Source organism: Lagenorhynchus albirostris, chromosome 11, assembly GCF_949774975.1.
Source record: "Lagenorhynchus albirostris chromosome 11, mLagAlb1.1, whole genome shotgun sequence".
Classification (NCBI taxonomy): Eukaryota; Metazoa; Chordata; class Mammalia; order Artiodactyla; family Delphinidae; genus Lagenorhynchus; species Lagenorhynchus albirostris.
In genome coordinates this window covers 7,120,162-7,139,607 of record NC_083105.1, presented here as the reverse complement: position 1 = coordinate 7,139,607, position 19,446 = coordinate 7,120,162, and the positions used below count along the sequence as shown (strand labels likewise).

At 50.2% G+C, this 19,446-nt stretch overlaps 1 protein-coding gene and 1 long non-coding RNA gene across 2 annotated transcripts in view; one reads left to right on the top strand and one right to left on the bottom strand.

The window, feature by feature from the left end:
- Positions 1 to 10,965, bottom strand: part of TCF20 (transcription factor 20) — a 97,431-nt gene extending 86,466 nt beyond the window's left edge. The window contains exon 1 of the mRNA XM_060166621.1: positions 10,879 to 10,965. The gene's annotated coding sequence lies outside the window, so the exon portion shown is untranslated. The remainder of the gene's footprint in view (positions 1 to 10,878) is intronic.
- On the top strand, positions 10,483 to 12,269 carry LOC132529739 (uncharacterized). The gene is made up of 2 exons (XR_009543557.1): positions 10,483 to 10,536; positions 12,012 to 12,269. It is a non-coding gene; the product is annotated as an uncharacterized LOC132529739 (long non-coding RNA).
- Positions 12,270 to 19,446: the final 7,177 nt, after the last annotated feature.

Sequence of the window (19,446 nt, the reverse complement as noted above, 5' to 3'; positions counted from 1 at the left end):
GGTATTCGAAAATACTTTGCAGTTTTTCCAGCAAAAGTCTTCCACAGATACCCAAGATAAGAAGAGAGAGACGGTGAGAGTTGCTCTAGCTCTGGCGTTGGGAAGAGGATGACTTACTTCTTCCACTACAGCCAGGCCACCTGGGGTACCTCAGGTCCAAGGGGATGAGTATCCCCCACCTTTCCTGTTTTGATACAACACTGAGAACACTGCCACCTACCTAACACAGTGAGCGCTTCATAAGCACTGGTTAAATAAAGCATGAGAGCTCTGGAATAATGTATAAGTCACTGGTCTAATGAATGGGAATGGCAGAAGCTTATGGGGACACCAGGCAGGAAAAGCTGAGTCTAAATCACTGGAATCCAAATCTAGACAAACAACTGTAAAGGTCTGACCAATTTCTCTAAAATCCTGGAGGCAGAAAGCTCGTCTTAACTACTTTTTACATCGCCCTGCAGTTCTTGTTTCCTTAGCCGGCTCTATCTGCTTGCCGCAGCAGTTTCTTCAGACCTTTCCTGTATTCTTCAAGCTTCCAACTCTCCACCTCGCTCTTGCCCCTCCAAAGAGGACCTTCACAGAACTCACAGAAAAGCACTCCTTACCTTCCTGCCCCCATGCGCATCTGTTTCCTGCCCACACACCTTGCTTTCCCCTGGAAGCAGGTATTCTTACTACCCAAAGCCAATCGCCTGGATCACACTGGGCCCTGAGTTCTACTGGAAGGTCCTCAACCCAACACTCTCCTACATCTTCAGCACGGCCCTGGGCTGGCTCCTTCCCACCTCAATTTACACATGCTTAAGGTTCTCTTATATTTAAAAAAGTCTTCGCTTGACCTGAGATTTTCCCTATAGCTACTTTTTACTTTCCTCAACAGCCAAATTTTAGGAAGGTTTGACTCCAAACTTGTCTCCACTTCTTCACCTCACTTTCTCATCAATACACAACCACCTGGCTTTAGTTATCCCCTCCTCCCAACTGACCCTTTTCAATAACCTCAGCTACTGCCTCTGACTTGAGACACTTTCTTTCCCCATGCCATGCTCTCTGGGTTTTCCTCCTAACCTGTCTGGTTGCATCCTGTCTGCTCTTTAAACACTGCCCTGCTCCCTTAAATGTTCACATTCCTCAGAATTTTGTCTGGACCTCTGAGCACTTGTCATTATTAGCAACAATAACATAACTGGGGCATGGGCTTGGAGGGTGGGGAGTGTCTAAAACTACAAAACCTTCTAGGGGCTGAGGTCTGTAAAGTCCCTGTTACTGGTGGGAGACGCCCATCACTCAGGCAGGAAAAAAGGAAGGAACCACTTCTCCACATACTGACATTCCCTGTTTAGCCCTGAGAGCAATCTCATCTACTCCCAGGCTGGAACATACACGCTAACCTCTAAGTCTTACTTCACAGCCCAGTTCCTTCTCCTAAATATCAGTTCTGTGTCTCAAACACTTGATGCCTTCCTTACAGGCATCTCAAACTTAAGTCCAAAATTAAATTCATCACTTTTACCCCACCCCAATCTTCTTGTTCTCCACTGTTTTCTATTTCAATGAATGGTATCACCACCACCTAATTTCCAAGCCAGAAGTCTTGACTCTCCTTGGTTCCTCCTTCTCCCTCAGAGATCTACCTCCTAGTAGGCTTGCTCTCATCTCGTCATCACCAGCCTCAAGATCTTCACTTAGTCAATACATATGGCCTACTATGTGTCACTACTGCTGCTGACGCTGAGTGTACAGCAGTGAACAAGCCAAGCTTAATCCTAGAGGGAGGAGACAGGCAAACAAATAAAAGGATGAGACAAATTCAGATGGTGATAAAAGTTATGAATAAAATAAAGCAGGCTGATGTGACGGAGCACTACTTTAGGCTGTGAGGGCTAGAGAAAACCTCACAGAGAAAGAAATATTTAAATTGAACCTGGGGACTTCCCTGGTGGTTCAGTGGTTAAGACTCCGTGCTTCCGATGCACGGGGCATGGATTCAATCCCTGGTCCAGGAACTAAGATCCTCCATGCTGCGTGCCACAGTGTGGCCCAAAAGAAAAAAAAAAAAGATAAACTGAACCAGAATGACAAACAGAAACAAGTCTCACACAGATTTGGGAAGCAGAGTGTTCCAGGAGGCAGAGGGAAGGGCCGAGGGCAAAGTTCCTAAGGTAGAAATGAGCTTTTGACCTTGAGGTGATCAAGAAACAGAAGGAAGGTCAAAGAGGCTGGAACTTAAGGGAGCAAGGAGGCCAGGTCAGATGGGCTCAGAGGGAGGCAGGGGTCAGAGAGACCCTTGTCGGCCACCATGAAAGCAATGGAAAGCTACTAGAGGGTTGTAGGAAGACAACTGACATAACCCAATTTGAATTTTTAAAGATCACTTTAGCTGAAAAGCAGAAAAAAATGGTTTGGGAGGGCAAAAAAAATTGGGAGTTGCAAAACCAGTCAGGAAGCTAATAATACAGTTGTCCGGATAAGAGGGGATGGTGCTTGAGATGGGAAGGAACGAGTTTACGATGTATTTTGGACATAAAATGAAAAAAACTTGCTGGGAGATTAAATGCTGAAAGTGAGAGGGGAAAAAGAAATCTAGGACAATTTGTAGGTTGTTTTTAGGTATAATTTACATACAGCAAAATTACATGCAGTATATGATTCAATAAGATGTGATGAATGCCTACCAAGACACAGAACATTTCCATCACTCTAGAAAGTTCCCTCATGTCCCCTTCCCAGTGAACCCCCTTCCACCCAACCACTGATCTGATTTTTGGTATCACAGACTACTTTTGCCTATTCTAGAGTGTCTTATAAATGGGATCATCCACTACGTACTTTTTTGTGTCTGGCTTTTCACTCTGCATAATTTGTGTGAAATTCTTCCTTCTTCCTTGTAGTAGTTTGTAGTAGTTTGTTTCTTTTCATTGCTGAGTGGTCTTCCACTGTATGAACATACCGTTTTGTTTATCCATTCTCCCACTGGATGGACGTCTGGACTGTTTCTAGTTTTCGTCTATCATGAAAAAAGCTCCTAAGAAGATTCTTGTACGAGGCTTATTTGTGGACATATGTTTTCATTTCTCTTGGATTAATACCTAGAAATGGAACTGCTGGGTCACAGGGTAGACATAACGTTCAACTTTTTAAGAAACTTCCAAAATAGTTTTCCAAAGTGGTGGCATCATTTTATAGCCTCATCAGCAGTGTACTTGGGTGGGTTCTTGCTGCCTGACTCCCAGGTGTTTCGCTTGAATAACTACCTACACCACAGCCAAAATGACACTCTTTTAGCTCTTCAAACATTTCTCTCTGTATTTCTTTTTCTTTTTTTTAAGACCTTTGTAGATGCGCTCCAAGGACACTTTTCCTCCTTACCCCATCCCATTTATTGCCTGTCTCATGCTATTTATTTTCATTCAACAAATATCCTGAAAGATGAGAAAAGGCTGGGTTGGCCACAGTGTTCTGAGCAGAAGCAGCAGCATATAACGAAATCCCTGAGATGGGAAAGAGCTTGGAGCCTTCAGAGGACACAGAGAAAGTCCACGTATCTGAAGGACGGCAAGCAAAAGCAGCAGAGAGGTGGCCAGAGAGGTGGGTAGGGGCCAGGGGACTCAGAGCCTTGGGAGAAATGGGAAGGAGTTTGGATTTTCTATTAAGTGCTATGAGAAACCATTAAACGATTTTAAGGGAGGAAAGACAGGTGACTCTTTGGCTGCTCTGGGCACACTGGAATAGAGACAGACAGACGGGTAGAAATGGGGAGGCTGTGTTAAGAGGCAATCACAATGTTCCAGGTAGGAGAGGATGGTGGCTCAGTGGTTGTGGCAGTAGAGTGGACAGATTCAAGTCGTACTATGGAAACAGCACTGACAGTAACATGGTGATGGATTAGATATGGAGGGTAGTGAGAGAAAAGGAGGAATGTGATTTGAGAGAGTGGGTAAATGGTAAAGCCACTTATGGAGAAGGGGGCAAATGGAGGAGAGTTTGAGGAATATGTGTTAGTTCTGGACTTACGAAGCTCAAGTTACTGGTGAGATACCCAAATGGCAGCGTCAAGCAGGAGTTGGAGGGGCTAGGGAAGGTCTGGCTGAAGGTATCAACATGCGGGTCATCAGCTTACCGGCAATCATCAAAGCCTAGGGATATCCGAGAGCACCCAGGGAGCAAGGGCAATGAAATAAGAGGGTCCAGAGAATGCCAACGGTTAAGCAGAAGAAGGGAGGAACGAGCCATAGAGGTGGGAAGAGATTGCTGAGACAAGACAAGCGCCTGGATGAGGAAGCGAATGGTCCTCTCTTGAGAAGCCTCCTGTGACCTTTCAAGTCAGGAGGACCTATCTTGGTACAGCACCATGTACTCCCCCCATCAGAGCACTTTCAATAGCCCTGTTTAGTTGCCCTTCTCTGCTGAGCAGATACTGGAGGATGTAAAATCAACAGGATTGTCAGGAACCAGCCCCGCTCTAGACAGTGTATTGGTACACGGTACAATGTGGAATGTTTGTTTAATGGACAACTACACTAACATTCACTGAGTGTCACCTATAGGTGGTGCACTCCACTATATACTTTTCCTATTTTAGTTCCTTTTCTCACCAGCCCTGAGGAAGATATATCTCCATTTTACAGACAAGGAAACTGTGGCTCAAGCAAAATGCCCAAGGTCACTCACTGCTAATAAGTGATGGAGCCAGACTGAGGCCACACATCCTCCTTCATATGCTCTGCTGTCTCCATAAACTTCCCATCACATGGACTTTTTATTGCAAGAATGTCCTCTCATATTACTGCCACAGGGATACAAACCTGTCCCCAGGTAACTGACCCACCAGAGTACTAAGTCAGGAAAATGTCCAGGGAAGTAGTCCTGCTCAAGAATCCCTACTATTTTTTTTTTTTTTGCAGTACGCAGGCCTCTCACTGTTGTGGCCTCTCCCGTTGCAGAGCACAGGCTCTGGATGCGCAGGCCCAGTGGCCATGGCTCACGGGCCCAGCCGCTCCGTGGCATGTGGGATCCTCCCGGACCGGGGCACGAACCCGTGTCCCCTGCATCGGCAGGCGGACTGCCAACCACTGCGCCACCAGGGAAGCCCCAAGAATCCCTACTCTTGTCAGGCACAGTGAATAATCTCCGGACTCCCAAAGTAATGCTTTATCTTAGGACGCTTCTAAATGTAGAAGTGAAACCTTCCCTGAAACTTGAGGTCTAGAGGTGAAAAACTTAGGACTGCTAGGGCCTTACCTCTTTTCAGTTCTAGAACTCAATTTTAGCCACATACCAGAAATTTCTCCCTACATCTAAAGGGCCTAATTTGAACTTCACAACTAATTCTGAATGTGGCAAAGAGCTTCTCCATGTCGTCCACTGTGGACCAAGATATAATCAGGGTGAGACTGTATCTCAGGGGGTCCAAAGAAACCAATATTACATAACTTTGTGAAAAGTTAACAGTAGTACTCTGCTTTCAAGATTGATGTACTGTCTTTCCCCTGACTTCTTAAGATTGCAACTACACAGGTTTCCTAAATGCATACATTAGCACCCAGAGGCTTCCTTTCTTTTTCTATTCAGGAGCAACTGTTAACTATCAACCCTCTGGTCAGAGCACGGGCTACGGTGGAAAGAACACTAGCCTCGCTGGCAAAGAACAGGGTCCTAGCCTTGACTCACTGTCAGTGTAAAGCCGCATAACTCTGGGCAGGTCACCACCTTCTTGGCATCTTTCCTGAGTTGTAAAAGAAGTGTAAAGTGCCAGACTAGGTTTCTTTCAGTTCTCTATATAACTCTACCAGAGAGCACAGAAAGGGTGGTTGAAGGTATGTAGGATGCCACTGGCCGGCTGGGAAAAGTGCGGAGGACGAACCCTCCTGGCTGTGGATGACGAAGCCTGTCTGCCCTGCGCTGTTTCCTCTCCTGCCAGAGCCCCCACTCTCAGCCACCGGGGCTCCCCCCAACAACTCCCTCCCCAACCCAAAGTCACCTGGGATCCTCCATCTGAAGCAATACCTAGCAGAGTGTCCTGCATACAGATATCACTAACTTTTGCTGGCTTCATTTGAAGCTTTAACAAAGTACAATGATTGTAACACCCCAATCCAACTCCTCAACAAAGAAACATAAACATAATGAAACTATGTTTCTAATAATGCCTAGCACTCATCAACTCAATAACAGATCTCTGGCTTTTTTTTTTGTTGGCCCCACGCATGGCTTGTGGGATCATAGTTCTCCAACCAGGGATTGAACCGGTGCCCCCTGCAGTAGAAGCATGGAGTCCTAACCACTGGACCGCCAGGGAATTCCCTACACATCTCTTTTTTATGAGAACAATTTTAATAAAGCAGACACGTTCCTTTTTCTTATCCTTTATAAGGTACCACTAATGACCCCTCTTAAGTTCTTTTGAGCCAGGTCCCCATTCACAAAGCATAGATATAAACAGAGGGAAGACTTCAACCAACCCACTTCTACTCTTTGGATTAACTTCTCAAGATGCTCAGGACTAAAGCAAATTATTTACTTTGTTTAACGCCATTTTCATCCATCCCACAGATCAAGTTTGACTGCCCTGCTGGCAGAAAACACTTCATAAGAGGGTACATCTTCATGACCACTCTGAAGCAGTATCCCTCGAGTCACTATCATATTGTCTTCTTATTCTCTTCATAGCTATTATCACCGCCAGACACTCTTACTGACTGTCTACAATCCCTCTCCAGAGCAGGCTCCTTCTCTACCTTGCTCACCACTGCATCTACCATGTTTAGAACAGTGCCTACAAAAGCTTGTTAATGAAAATTAGAACACAGAGGACCTTAATCCATGTTTACGGATGTGATGTTCAAACATGGTAACCACCTTCCAATCAGGATGATGTTCAAGTGTTCCAGTGAACTTCCACCCTTTCCCACAGAACAGCTTACATATGCAGACTGCAACAAGGATATTTTCCCCTGTAGCTAATGTTTTCTCTTTCTTCCCCACAATGAAGCATCAGATAACAAGCCACAGATACACCAATAAGTCACTTTATAGTTCTTCTTCCTGCTGGGTCATGCACATTACGTACAAAGCAAACACAGCTCTAATGCAGAAAGTACTGATTGTGTTTGTTGCCAAGAGAATCTTTCCATCCATACTGCATGTACCATAGGTATTAAGAGAACTTTCAAAGCTACCTAATAATATAAAAAAAGTATTCAGTCTAAGTGCAATGTGACCAAATCATGCTCTATAAAAGCCTTGACTTCACTATATTTCAAATGTATGATTTTTATATACAGTATTGCTCCAATATAAATAGGGTTTTATTGTTTTGCTTTATTTTGTTACTCTTACCTCCACAAAAAGAAAATGAAGGCAGCCGAGTCAGAAGCCCCAGACAGATCTAACGAACACTAAGGTGCCTTGAACATAAGCCCCCATGAGGAAGAGAGCTTAAGGCATACTGGGGAAAGGGTTGTCTTTTGTAAATATATCTTTTGAGTCCCATCTGGTCAAACTGAGAGCAGGCACCAGATAATGATTCCTGTGCATTGTAAACCAGTAGTAACACAGACAGGAAAAGAGATAGCCCCTTACATATCGTATCACTCTTTGATCTGATAGAAGTTTTCAGCTCAAGATAGAACGACAGAATTGGGTATGAAAGAGAAGTTTTTAGATTAAATCTCAGGTGCACTGGCAAAATTGGCCAGGTACAGGGAAAGTGAAATTTTAGAAAACTGCCAGGGGTCACTAAACTATATCGCACAGTCACAAAAACCATCCTTTCCAGTATTTTGCCCGAGTCCAGATTTCAGATTCATTATAACTTAAAAAAAAAAAGAAGGGGGACACAGCAGGAAATTTGTATTCCAAAGCCAACCTACCACTGGCTGATTTGTGTCTTGAGCTGGCAGTGAGCTATAACAGACCTAGTAAAGACTCTGGAGCCAAGGGGAGGACGGTCACAATCAAACCCTGACTCTCATTAGCTCTATGACCTCTCAGGAAAAGGAGAGGTGATATATCTCTCAGGTCTGCTGGGTGGATTTTGCAAGATAAGTTAAAATACCTCAGACAGAACCTAGCATTCTGAGGTGTTTCTGGTTTTGTTTTTTAAAACGAATGTTAGTAACCTTTCCTCTCTTTCTGAAGAGAAGGTTGAACTCACCAGAAGTCCAAATCTAATTTCTTGGTCTACATTCATTACATTTTATGAAGGTTAAAAAAAAAAAAAAAGGTTGCAGAACCTAAAACCCACATCTCCTGACATCTTACCACCTTGGCAACCTTATCTCACATACGTAAACAAACAAACTTTTACCTCTGTAAGAGTTTTATAAACTTTTTCCTCACATAAGTTACAACAAAAATGTAAATTAACGTGTGGTAACTGTTCACAATTTAAGTAACTATAAGGTTTTAAAAAGGCCACGTAAAACACAAGGTCATAATTCAAATACCAACATAGAATAAATTGTTTAGTTTTGGAAATTCCAAATACTCAATCTTTATAGTCATATAAAAGTGTCTACCTATGTGACAGGCCTGATGTTAACATACAAGAAAAAGTCTACCAAGGTGTCTCCAAAGTCAGCATTATGAGCATACCTCCCAATGCTGTGACCCTTTTTGAAACTGTTTGCACTGAATGAATAAAAAAGAGGTCCAAGAAAGACATATTACACCACATTAGGCACATGTCCTTCAAGCATCCCAGTACTAGAAATTTAAGACAAGCAAGACCAACATCTGAGGTCGGTCCAGAAGGACTAACCAGTCAAACGCAGGGCCTAAGGCCCTCACACACCATAAAATCAGTGAAACTGACTGGGGCTCTTCAGCATCTGAGAGGAAACGTCCAGCTCCCATTAAGGAATAAACTGGGGATGGGGATGCAAATAATTAGCGCACCCTGAGGTGACAGTTAACTCCACTAGCACACCACTTCACAGACAAGATTATGGAATTCCACTTTGTCCCTACTCTGAGAATACTAAAGCTGGAAACTTCAGAAGTTAGCCTAACACCAAACATCCCTTGAAAGAACTTTAAATAAGATCCCTCCACAGCACCCTGCAGAGAAAGATCTTGGAACTCCTAGGAGCCAACCAACACACACAGACCCAAACACACATTAGCCACAACTCCAAGGAGTCCGATGTTCTCTGAAAAACCTTTTTCCTGATAACTCTTCTTGCAAAGAGAAAAAATACAAGGCACATTCAGCATAGGCCAGAATATTTCTGAGAAGCACAAACCAACATCTGGGATTTGAGGAAAAACTGCACACCGACCAAGTCTTACACTCTGTTGGAGAAGGAACACGCTGAAAACTAAAAAGTGAGACAGGCTTTTAAAAGCCAGGTAAGGGACAGCCTGCATTTCTCAGGAAGTCGCCTATGACTAAAACAAAAGCACAGATGGGGGTGGGCGGGGGGGTGGGGGGGACTACCTAAAACCCCTGTAATGTTTGACCTGAAGGAGAGTCTTCACTGAATGGATGAAAAAACTGGAGCCTTGGGGAGGTAGGTAACTTGGCCAAGGTTACAGTTTATTTGGTGGTAAAGCTGGAAGTAGATTCCTGGACCTCCAAGTCGAACTTCAGTGCAGTTTCCCACTTCACCAAGCTGCCACCCCATTTAAGACGTTTTATAAAACTCCTCACTGAGGCAGTTAACATAAGGGGCCAATTATCATTCAAAGATCTGTCTGTTAGATAATAGCTCGAAAATTCCATCCATTTTACAGCATTTATCAGAGTCATCTAATCTTCGAGGGGGAAAAAAAGCAAAGAAGAAAGGGGGGAAAAAATCCCAATTTCTATCTGTCCCCTAAGGGCAAACTAAAGGGTTGCAGACAGTGCTAGTATCCACAACCACAAAAACAGGCAATAATCCCCACCCACGGGCCCAGGAAGTTGGCCCCTCCTCTGCACCGCCCGCCCCCCGCAACTCAGTAAATTCCACTCCCATCCAGGCGCACGAGAGATGTTCCACCTCCCGCCGCTGACAGAGCGGGCTGGGCCGCATTGGCCACTCTCCTTCCACCACCACTTTCCCCCACCCCAAAAAAGACCAGAAGCCTAGAGCACCACCGGGCCCCCAAAAGAGCGTTTGCTCGCACACGGGGACCACCGGATCAAACACCCCGCCCTGCTCACCGCGGCGGGGGAGGGGGAGAAAACCCCACGCAGGAAGTGTGTCCCGCGCTCCACTCCCCGCCCCCAGGGCCGGGACCTTGCGCCCTGCCAGCCGGTACCTGCCCTCCGCCCCCAACAGGCGAGAAGCAGCCGCGTCCACATGGCTTCAGGTGTTCACATGGCAATAAACGGGCCCCCGGCCCTCCCGTGGCAGGGGCGCGCTCCGGCGCCCCAGCTCCGCTCGCGCCCGCTAGCCCGCCCGGCCCCTCCCCAAGCCCGGCCCTCAGCGCGCCCGCCTCGCGCCCTGCGAAGCGGCGAGAGCCGCGGGATACCCGGGGCTGCCAGGGACCCCGGGGCGGGCACCGCCCGCTCACATCCGCCGCCTTTGCACCCGAGGCCGCGACGAGCAGGTACCTTCCCCCGGCACCCTCAGGCCAGGACCGGTGCCCAAGCCCGGCCAGATTCCCAGGCCGGCCCGAGACCCCTCAGCGCCCTGGTGCCAGGCCGGACCCTTTCCCCTCAACGCCCCGAGGCCAGGGCAGGCCGCTCCTCTCTGCACTCCCGGGTCGGGCCGGGCAGGGACAGTCGCCTCAGCAACCCGAGTCCCGGCCTCGGAGTCCTGGGGCTCAGCACTCCCAGGTCGGGCCGGGCAAAGACCTCTGCCCCCAGCCCCAGAGGCCAGACACCCGGCCTGGCCCTAGCTCCTCAACCCTGACCTCTGCCCCTCCCCCTCAGGCCCGGGCAGCGGTTACCTGTGGGAGCCCCCCGCCCGGTCCCTCGGCCTCGGCCGGGGGCGGGAGGGGAGGGAGCGGCGGCGGACGGCGCTGCGCGGGGTGGGGGTGGGGGAGCCTCCGCCGCCTCCAGCTCGGGCGCCGGGGCCGGCGGCGGGGCGGGCCGGGGCCGCGGCCCCTGGAGGCTCGCTCCGGCCCGCGCGCTCGCTCCCTGGTCAGGCGCGCCTCAGGGCGGGCTCTCCTGGCGGAGGCCGCGGCCGCCTCGCAGGGGCCGAAAGCGGCTCGGCTCGGGGTTTTTTCTCTCCATTCTCCCAACACACAGGAAATAACAGAGCGTCAGGTGACGGTTCGCGGCCAATCGAGAAGCTCCGGGCCGCGGCGCGCGGGCGGGCGGGGGCGGGGCGGCAGGGGGCGGGGCCGGCGGGCGCGCGCGTGCCCACCCGCGTGCGGCGGCGCCGAGGCCTGTGCACGCCGGGCCGCAGGAGACATCCGCCCCGCGGCCGGGGTCGCGCGGGTGTCCCCTCGGCGGCCGGGGGGGGATGTCGCGCGCGTCTCGCCGCTCGATCAGTGCCATCTTGGCCCGCAGCTCCCGGCCGTCCTGGGAGTGGCCGCGAGCCAACTTTCTGGGGAGTTGGTGGCCCGGAATCTCTCCTTGGGATTTCTAGAGTTCCCTGGAGCCGCCAAAGCCAGAATCGCATCTCTGTCAGCCTTGGGGAGCCCGCGGGCGAGGGCCCACTCTCCTCCCCGTAACCCGCTTAGTGGTGCCGGCTCCTGCCCGCCTAACGCCCACCCGGCCCTCAGGCCTAGTGCCCTCAACGCCTCCGCCCCTTGGCGCCCCGTGTCCTTGGATGAATGACTTGGGCCCTCTTGGGACTCAGTTTCCTCCGCAATACAAGCGAGGAGTGGGGAGGCCCACCAACCTCACGTGTAAAACAGACGCTCACCAAACGCCAGCCGCCTTCGCCTGAGGCGGCATTAAAAAGCTGCCATGCCTGGCTGACTGGACCCAGGGTCCAGAATTAATTTGGAGATAAGGTGGAGGATTTGCGGTGCCAAGGCCTCGGGCCGTTCCCAGCCTTCTTTTGCAAATCTCATGTATGTTTTATGGAGCAAAGGAATGGTTGACATTTTTTTTCTTTTTTTTTTTTTTAAAGAAAATCTCGGTTGTAAAACAACCAGAGATGTTTGTGCGGCCTGACCCACTGCTATCAAAAGTGAGAAGACCAGTGAGGCTAGGTTGTACTTGGAGTGTCTGTGATCCTCCCTCTGGCTCACCCAGAGCCCTGGCCAAATTCTCTCCCCACTCCGGGCCTCAGTTTACCGTTGGTACAATGGGAAGGAGAAGAGTGTGGACTGGATGTCCCTGACGTTGACTAAAATTGCTGATTCTAAATTAGACCCCATCTGCCCTAGATGTTAAGGGAGTATGTGGTTTCCTTTCCTGAAGCAACCCAACTTGAAAGTAAATTGGAATTGGAAGAAGAGGGTAGCAGGTGGAGGCTGATAGGAACCAGGTGTGGCCTGGGGGCCCAGTTTCAGTATATCTGAGGTCCATAGCTCCCCAAGGCCTGGCTCTACCCTTTCACCTCTCACCCCACCTAGACAGAGACATTAACGCTTTGCCTTGCCTTGGGCCATGCAAAGAGGGTCCTGGCTGTGGTAGCACCTGCCCCCAGCAAAGGGATCTAAGGTAAGGCCTGAGTTGGTTCTGGCACCCCAGGAGGATGTGGCGGGGGAAGGCAGTGGTTTCTCCTGGCTTCTGTCCAATCACACAAAGTGGGGGCCGGCTCCAATGTGGGTCAGGGCTATTCCTGGAGACTTGATTCCCCAGCACCTCCTGCATGCCAGGCAGGGTGCCGGTCTCTTCTGGTCTCTTCCGGGGCAGAGCTGAACACGCCGCCAAGCCCTGCCCTCTGGCTGTTCCCATTGTTCTATGAGTTTCATTTTCAAATTCTTTGGCACCAAGACCCAAAAGGCCAGTGCTGGCTTCTGCTTGAGTTAGAGCTACAGAGGGAAAGAGGGAACTCTCAGCACAGACCCATGTTTTCTGGACAAACACAGAAAGATGCATGAGAGCTTCCACTTGGTGTTGGGAGCACCCTCAATTTCTTGAGAGACTTCAGGAAGAAAAGGGAAGCCCATTTCCTTAGAGTCTCCTGCCCCATCGTTCTTCCCTTCCTTTCCCTTCTTCCTCAGCTTATTCGGGTCTCAGACTAGGGGACCAGAACCTCAAATGGATGGTGACAAGCCATGCAAAGCCTCATGCAGAAGGGAAGGAATGCAGACAGATAACTGAAGTCCAGGCTCTTGTTTGTTCCTGCCTCCTGTCCTGAGACTGACCCTATCGCCCCCTCCCCACCCCTTTGGACCCTGCCGGAACAATGGCTAGTTAACCTCCACCTGGAAACCTCCCCAGTCCTAGGGCCAGGCCAGCCTGGACCTCTTCAGCCCTAACAGCCACTTTCCCTTTCAGTACCATTTGGAAAAAGAACATGTGTGGGCATTATGACCAACAAATAGATTTGAGTTACGCTTGGGCTGTGTGGCCCTGGACTAGTCACTTCACCTCTCTGAAACTTGGTTTCCTCAGCTGTAAAATGGGGATAATATGACCTCACTCATAAGGTATTTTGGGAATCTAAAGAGAAATGTATAAAAAAGTCAGTACAGTACCAGGCACACATTAGCAATAGCTACAGTTCTATGATGTGGACATACAAACAGACTGAGGTTCAGAGAGGTTAAGTCACTGCTCAAGATCCCATAATGGCCAGAGCACAATAGCTGGGAGCTCCCTCCTCTTTGATCACATTAGTGTCTTCTATTGTTCTCTCACTGTCTCATCTGTGAGAATCCTGTTTTTCTTTTTTTTTTTGAATTTTACAATTTTATTTTTTAATACAGCAGGTTCTTATTAGTTATCCATTTTATACATATTAGTGTATATATGTCAATCCCAAGAGAATCCTGTTTTTCCTACCACAGTTTAAGGAAAGGACAGTAGATTAGTTGGGGGTTTTTTTGTTTTTGTTTTTCTTCTCTCTCTCTCTTCTAGTCCAGTCCACTCAAAAAATACATATTGAATTGATCAGTGTTTTCAATTCCAGAAGCAAAATTAATCCTTTCCCTCCTCCTCCAGCTCCGAGATGGCTTTTGGAAACCCTGTGTCACTCCCTTTATTACAAACTCCTCTGCCCTCCTCCAGGCGCCTGGGCCACTCCGGGATTACAAATGGAGCCTTCTGCCTCTAGGTCACTGATTCCGCTACCATCTGTCAGCATGGATTGATTGAGGAGACTGGCCCTGCTCGGCAGATCAGTGACTTGTGCGAAGTGAGCTGGGCTGTCGGTGCCTTCAGCGGCAGGCGGATGTCCTTCCTCTCACTCGCTGGCTCTCTTGAGCACAAGTACCGCCCTCACCTTTATCCTTCAGTGGCCCCAGCTCTCCTTCCTCGTAGGAGGGGCCTCCTGCTAACTCTAGCACGCCAGGAGGGAGGCCTCCTGAACTCGTGCTCACAATCCTCCAGGAGACAACTTACCAGAAAAAGCCTCTGCTTAACAGAGTGGGGAACCCCCCAAAGCGTCCGGCAGAGCCTGTCCCAAGCCAGGCACTTTTCCCACGCAAAGCACAAACCTAAGGGTGGCCTTCATTCCACACAGAGCACCTGCTGTGTGCTGGGCTGTAAACCCTGATGGAGGGAACACAGGGCCTCAGAATAAGTCTTTCTGGGGCAAGGGCAGGACAGGCTCTAAGGCTAAGGGGGTGGGGAAGCCTCCAAATAGAGAGTCCGGGAATACCAAGCCTTAGCCACGTGGGGACAGCCACTGCAGGTCCCAGGAGGGCTGTGTGCAGCGCAGGGCTAGGGGAACGAGAGATGAGGCTGCAGAGGTGGGCAGGGGTGGGGTCCTACAGGGCCTTGTATCTGTGACCCACTTGGCATGAACTGGTTCCACAGGGTCTCACAGTGACCTCTGCTCAGGAGATCTGCCCCTCAACCCTGCCTTCCACCTCATTCCTCCAGGCCCCAAGTCGTGGCTCCCTCCTCCTCAGCCCTCACTGGTCACACTGGGCTGCCTGTGCCTGTGTCTGCCTCTCCCACAGGACCGTGAGTATTCACAGGGCAGACACCCCTGCTTCCCTCGGGTCTCTGGCATCCTCTGCAGGGTAAGGCACCATAACCATAAACATGATAACATGAATAATGACTATACAGCCCAGAGGAATCCAAGCTTACTGGGAACAGGCACTGTGTGTCTGTAGCGACATCATGAGGTTGGTACTGTTCTCATCCCCACTTTACAAACGGGACGACTAAGGGGCAGAGAGTTGAACAACTTGTCCCAAGTCACACAGCATAGAAGAGGCCAAGCTGGGATTTGAACCCAGGTCTTTAGAGGTTGCACTCTTAACCACCAAGTTTCCCAGCACTGGGTAAACACTGGAAAGATGGATGGACACAGACAGTTGGTGGGTCCCAAAGTTTGCAGGTGGATAGGGAAACAGACTTGAGGGGACAGCAGGGTCGGCACCAGTCTCTCCCCACAGGTAACATGGTGAAGCCCTGGAGACTGGGCAGTTTGCAGGCGTTGGACCTGCAGACCCCATGCCTGGAAGACCCAGGCCTAACCGACAGCAGCAGGACGCATCAGCACACTCGGGACACTGGAGGAGTTGCAGCTGAGCAACAGGAGGCCCCTGCTGCCTGGCCTCACAGAAGCTCACCCTTCGGCCCACTCAACACTCCTGCCACTAGTGCCTCAAGTCTCCCTGGGAAGTCCCTGGCATGGTGGCCCAGCACAGGTCACGGAGCTGGGAGTGTAGCCTGGCCTCACTGATCTGTGTCCCTTAGCAAATCATCCAATGGCTCTGAGTCTCAATTTCTTCATCTGGAAATTGGAATGCGTGGGAGGAGGGGCCGAGTGGTCTGCCTGCCTCCAGGAAGTCGGGTCCCTTACCTGGCTGACCCCATCCACTGCTCCCAACAACAGTGGGAGGCAGGGATTGTCATCTTCATTGTGCAGAGCAGGAAATGGACACACAGAGAGGTTAAGAGACTTGCCGGAGGTCACACAGCGAGCAAGCAGCGGAGCTGGTTTGAACTCAGGCTTCTGGCCCCCGAGCCCCCACTGAGTCACTTACAGCACTGCAGAGTGTTCAAGTGAAGATGGAACGATCTAACAATAGCAGTGACAAAGCCATGTCTAAGCACTTCACCTGCTCTAACTTGCTTAGTCCTTATAACAGCTCTCCGAGGTGGGTCCTATTATTACCTCATTCTGCAGATGAGGAAACTGAGTCACCGAACAGCTAGGCAGAGTTGGAATCTGCAACCAGGCAGGTCAGGCTGCAGAGCCCCTGCATCGCTTTCTCACAAGAGAACAATAGGGAGGCTCCTTTCCATTGGGATTATTTCTGCTTGAAAGCTCAAGACTTTTAGCCCCATCACTGTTGGGCTCCACGGGAAGGCAGTGCTGCATGCTGAGGCATGCTGGGAAAAGACTTTGTTCCGTCCTGCTTTGTTGACATGCTCTTCATTTTAAGCCTGAAACCCCAGCTTCCTGTGAAGAATTCAAACCGTGGAGAAAAATGTGGCCATAATACAGCCACTACTTCCTGCGCCTCCAGTGTTCCCTGAGCTTGGGGCTCCGTGTGTGTCCTCACACTTAACCTTCACAACACCCAAGTAGCCCCCACTTCACAGCTAAAGAAACTGAAGCCCAGAATTGCTAACAAGATGCCCAGAGGCACACAGCTGCTAAGTGGTAGATCTGAGACTCGTCCCCAGGTCCTTCTTGAGAATTCTGGCTCTTCTGACCACAACAGCTGCACCCCCGTGGGATGCGCGGAGGTGGGTCTTGTTTGCTGGGCTTTGAGGGAAATGCTGCTGCTCATCGTCTGCCACAGGCTGGCGCCTCAGTGTCACAATTCCTGGGCCGCAGGGAAAGCACCAGGACACAGGTGTGACAAGTGTGGACATCAATGTCCCCTCCACTCCATCTCTCCCTCCAGGGATTCAAGAATGGCTCCCCTGCCACCAAGGTGATTGTCTTCTGGAAGCAGTCATGCCCTGTGAGGTTCCTCATCACTGCCCTGCATCTCCCCGGGAGCTCACAGGATAACTCCAAGGCCCATGTGTGATTCCGGGGAAACAGAAAGCAGCAGAGTCAATGGATTCTCCAACTCCCAACTGGTCTTGTTGATTGCAGCCTCTTCTCCCGGCCCACCCATCCCTGCAGCAAACTCATTACAGTTTCCAGAAGCCAGCTTTGACCCTACGACCCTGGCTCAGAGGTTGTTGGTGGGCCCCAAGGAGCTTCAGTCAAGTTAATTCTCATCCACCTGGAACACAAAGCCCTCGCCTGGCCCCAGCCACCTCTCCAAGCTTCTCTCACACGTCCCTTTCTGCTTCTTTGCCAAACCAAATGGGCTGTGTCCCTATCATGTGCCTGTCTGCTACCCAAAGCAGGAAGCCCTTCTCTCTTCCCTACGGCGTGAAATTACACCCTCTTTCAAGTCTTACTCAAATGCCACCGCCTCCACGAAGCCTTACCTTAATACTCATCATAAATTCACTCCACAAACATTGATTGAGCCCCTACCATATGCCAGGCATTGAGCCCAAGGGTCCCTGTTATCATGGAGCTTACAGTGCCATAGAACCATTAGAGCAAACAAATGATCACATAAATAATCATTTGGTAACAGCCATGAAACACATTAGTAAGCAAGTGGGCAGGTGCCCAGAGGGTGTATAATGGGACCCTGGGTCTTGGGGATCCAGGACATTTGAGCTGAGACCTGAAGGACAGATAGGAAGTTGCCACGTGATGAGGTTGGAAGAGAGCTCCAGGCAGTGGGCACAGCACAGGCAACAGCCCTAAGGCAGGAGGGAGCGAGTAGATTTCCAGGAATGGAAAGGAGGCCAGTGCGATTTCAATGAAATGAGTAAGCTGGAGATGCAGTTGGAGTGAGACAGTGCAGACCACGAAAGGCTTGGGGACTTTATCCCAAAGGCAAAAGGGGGAACCACTGAAGGATTCTGAGCAGAGAAAATAGTCAATATTCATTTATAAATGATCCTGGCCCGTGGCTGTCTTCTGAAAAGCCTAGGCTTTGCGTCCAGCCACCCCTGAACCTTGGCTGTCTGGTTGTTTGGGGGTGAAGTTTTCAAACCCCTCCTCCTGGACTGAGCTCTCGAGGGCAGGGCTGACCTCCGGTTCTCCCGCGTCATCCTCAGCACGTGGAGCTGCTCCAGAAACATTTGTGGAACGAACTAACAGATAAGACAAGACACTTACCAGCATTTCCCCCGGAAGAGGCCAGGCTGCCTGGGGGGCCTTCCACGTTCTCTGGAAATCACAAAATTCAAGGGTTTTAGTGAGGTCACGACTCAGGGAGCCCTTGATAGTAGAGCCGGCATCCCATGGATGCCCGCGCCCAGGGCCAGCATGACACCGCACAGGCATCTGCCCGTGACCGTGTCCTGAATGACCAGAAACAGAACCAAAAAATCCCAACAGCTGTTAAGGTGCTTTCGAGTTTACAAAGCACATTTCACAAGCAGCCTCACACAGGGTCAACCCTCTCGGGTGGATACAGTTGCTGCCCTGTTTTACAGATGAGGAAACTGAGGCCCAGACAAGGGCGGGTCTCTGGCAAGTCATCTCAAAGCCAAGACTAGAACCTGACAACAGTTCAGGTTACTTATGGCTCCCGTGGGGTTGAGAGAGCTTTCCGGAAATTTCTTTTAAAAATGTTTTAAAGTGACATATTTCATCAGGATGTCTGTCAGCCAGCAGTGGGAGCCAACACACCACTTCTCACAGGCCGTTCCCCCTGCATGTCAAATCTGCACACTCAGCCCCAGGCCCTGAGGCTGGTGGCTTAGCCCAGGGCACGGGAGGGGCCTGAGTGATGAATCCTTGGCTCCCTGGGCTTGGTGCTGGCACAAAGCAGGTGCTCAGGAGACTCTGTTCTCCAGGGGAACCTGAGCTGATTCGAGGGATAACAATAGAGAACACTCCTACGGCTCCCACATGTGCCAGGAACCATGCTAAGTGAGTTACCCGCATTAACTCAGGTCATCCTCACAACAAGGCTATGAGGTGAGTACGCCAATGATCCCTATTTATATGTGTGGAAACTGAGGCTCAGAGCAATAGCTAATTAGCCTGGGATCACAGAGCCAGTGAGTGGCAGAGCTGGGATTTGAAGCCTTTAAGCAACCCCATGCCCTGGCTGAGTGAAGGTGGGCAGAAACCTGTGCATTCTCAAGGACCGCGACCATGTGGGGTGCCCCTCCTGCGCACACTTGATGACCGCTATTCCCATTCCCCATATATCCTGTGTGGGCGAGCAGTGACAAGCTGGCATGGTAACTACCCCATCTCCCCAGCCTCCCCTGCCCTCACCCCGTGGTCTCTGGGCTCCCTTTACCTATCCTGCCACCTATGGGCTCCCGCCCCAGCTCCTTTTTGGTAGTAGGTAGGGTGTACAAAAGAAAGGGAGGGGGCTTCCCTGGTGGCGCAGTGGTTGAGAGTCCGCCTGCCAATGCAGGGGACGAGGGTTCATGCCCCAGTCCGGGAAGAT